Here is a 2,608-nt window from a genome sequence, read left to right as displayed (position 1 = left end):
GCGGCGGGGGGGCTCCAAGGCCCCAGGGGTGCAGCCCCCCCGGACTTGTGATCAGCTGGAGCCAGGAGCCAAAGTCGCTGTGCCAGGCTCGGGGGGGGAGGGAGTGGGCGCAGGGCTGGGTCCCAGGATGTGGCATCCCCTCCCCAGCTCCGCAGAGAGAGCCAGGTGGGTCGAAACGACCCAAGAGTGCCAGCTCTGCCTCAGTTTCCCCCCCCAGGATGATGGTGGGGGCAGACAGTCCTTGTGCACTGCGGCATGGCCCCTTGTGCCCTGCGGCAGCCTCCCCCACCGCCCCGTACGTCCCGGCTGGCGACGCGGCAAAGTGCTTTGCTGCTCTGGGCTGTAAATGGGGGGGGTTGTTTCCCAGCAGGTGGGCTCGGTGGGTCGATAAAGTGCATTTGTGCAACTCGGCTTCTTCCCAGCCCATCGATCCCCTTCGCAGCGCATCCTCCTGACGAGGGGCGATGTCCCGGGCGAGAAGGGGGGGGCCCTGCCTGCGGTGGGCACAGCACAGCCTTCTCCTGGCTCCGGCCGGCTCCTGCCAGGCTCTCTCCCTCTCTGCTGCGGCAAAGTGCTGCCCTAGTGCCAGGAGCTGAGACAGCCCCAGCCGGTACCGTTCTGTGGTGGAGCCGATAGCGTGCCCTAGGGTCACAGAGTCCCCCGCTGCCTGCTTGTGGGGACAACTGCTGGAGGTGCCCAAAGCAGTGTCCCCTTCTACTGCAAAGCTTTAACGGGGGTCCTGTGGCCGCAGCCCACCCCACACAGCGGATGAGTCAAAGCCCTCCTTGCTGGGGGAAGGCACTGCTGCTGGGTGCCCGGGGAGAGGGAGAAGCGGAGGTGTGGGGGGCACGCAACCCCCAACTGCCCGCCAGCCCCCGCACTGGCCACTGGATCAGGGCACGGAGGCACCGGTGCCTGCCAGCACCCGCCGCCTCCAATTCAGGCAGCGCAACGTGGCTGTTCGCGACTGAGCACGCCGTGGCCCGCTGCCTTCAGAGGGACGTACGTGGTGTCGCTGCCTCCCTGGGGACTAACCTCCCGGGGCGGGCGGGGGAAGCTGTGGGACTGGGCCAGCCCCAGAAGTGCACGGTGACGAGGCAGGACCCCTCCTGAGCAGAGGGGAGCTCCCTCGGGCACCCGTCCCACTGGGGCTGAGCATCCAAGCTGCCTCGGGGCCAAGGGAACTGCCTCTCCTGGTGGCCTGATCCTGATGCAGGTTGCCGCTGGAGGGTGCTAGCCAGATTGGGGCAGATACGGGCCCTAGCAGGGCTGCAGAGGGAAGCAGGGCTCTGGACAGGGGTTTTTGGAACAGGTCAGTGGCAGGAGGAGACACGGAGCAGTCCCTGGACAGGCAGAGCTGCACTGTAGTCTTTCTGTGCCTCAGTTTCCTTATTGCTAAACAGCAACAGGGTCTCTCCTCCATGGATGACAGGGGAAGAGTAAGGCCTCCGAGCCCCAGGGCACGTGGAGACCCCAGGCAGGGGGGAGAGGGGGACACCTAAAGGGACTCTATGCCCTTTCCTGGGGGGCAGCAGGGTGAGGGCAGGGCTGCAGCCCAGGGCTCCCCCCAGGCACGGCGCCGGCTGCAGGGTGACCTCCCAGGGCCTCAGCACTTCCAGGCTGCAGCTCCTTCCAGCACCTATAATACGCAGAATTAAAGATCGCTGTCGGTCTGGTTTTAAGGTTTGGGATTTTTCTGGCTAGCTTTCAGCATTATTAATATTAAAACTCCCAAGCCTGCTGTGCCCTGGCTTTCCAGGAGGCCCTCTGAGCATCGTGAGCTCCTGCATGCTAATTGAGGCGAGGAAACCGGCCAAGTCGTTAGTGCGAACAGCCTCTCCCCTGGGCCTTCGTTAATCGCTGGAGTTACCAACCCATGGTGGTTTTTTTGGTGTGGCCAGCCCCAGGTGTGCTTTACTTGCCGCTCGGGGCTGGTGGAGACTCGGGGTGCCGGGGGACAGGTCTGGAGCGCTCGATGGAGCAATACGTGCTTGGGGTGCTCGCAGGACCTCGGCTTGGTGTGGATTGGGTTGGCCCTCCTGCAATCACGCCACCACCGTAAAGGCCACCGTGACCAGCAGGATGGGTGCTGGGGAGAGCCAAGGCCACCTTGGCTCTGCGGGTGCTGAGTGCTGGCGAAGCCAGGCACCCACAGCTCCTCGGGTGACAAAAGCTGGCCTGAAACGGGAGGCGGTGTTGGTGGAGAGAGGGGCGGGGGGTGCAGGCATGCACACGTGTGTGTGTACGTAGGTGTGTATGTGCTTGTGCAACAGCCTGTGTGTCCACACATGCATGTGTGTGTTTACACACCTACGTGTGTGCATGCATGCGCTTACGCTCCTCTCCATCACCTTTCCCCACTCCGCTGCTGGGATGCTTCTCCTTCTCCTCCCTGCACTGTCAGTCCTCTCCCGAGCTACTAAATACTTTGGAATTACCCTGGAATAGTTTTCCCTTCCTCACGTGAATGATTTCCCCCCCGAACGCCCCACAGCCACCCAGCTCCAACCTCCGCCGTGGGGCTGTGGTGCGGAGGCCGGGCAGAGTTGTGGCGCAGCATCCTGCTGGCGTTGTAGCGGGTACCGCTGCGGCCCCCCCCAGGCAGTGT

This window comes from Charadrius vociferus, unplaced genomic scaffold, assembly GCF_000708025.1.
Source record: "Charadrius vociferus isolate BGI_N301 unplaced genomic scaffold, ASM70802v2 scaffold758, whole genome shotgun sequence".
In the NCBI taxonomy this organism is placed as follows: domain Eukaryota; kingdom Metazoa; phylum Chordata; class Aves; order Charadriiformes; family Charadriidae; genus Charadrius; species Charadrius vociferus.
This window is presented reverse-complemented; position numbering follows the sequence as displayed.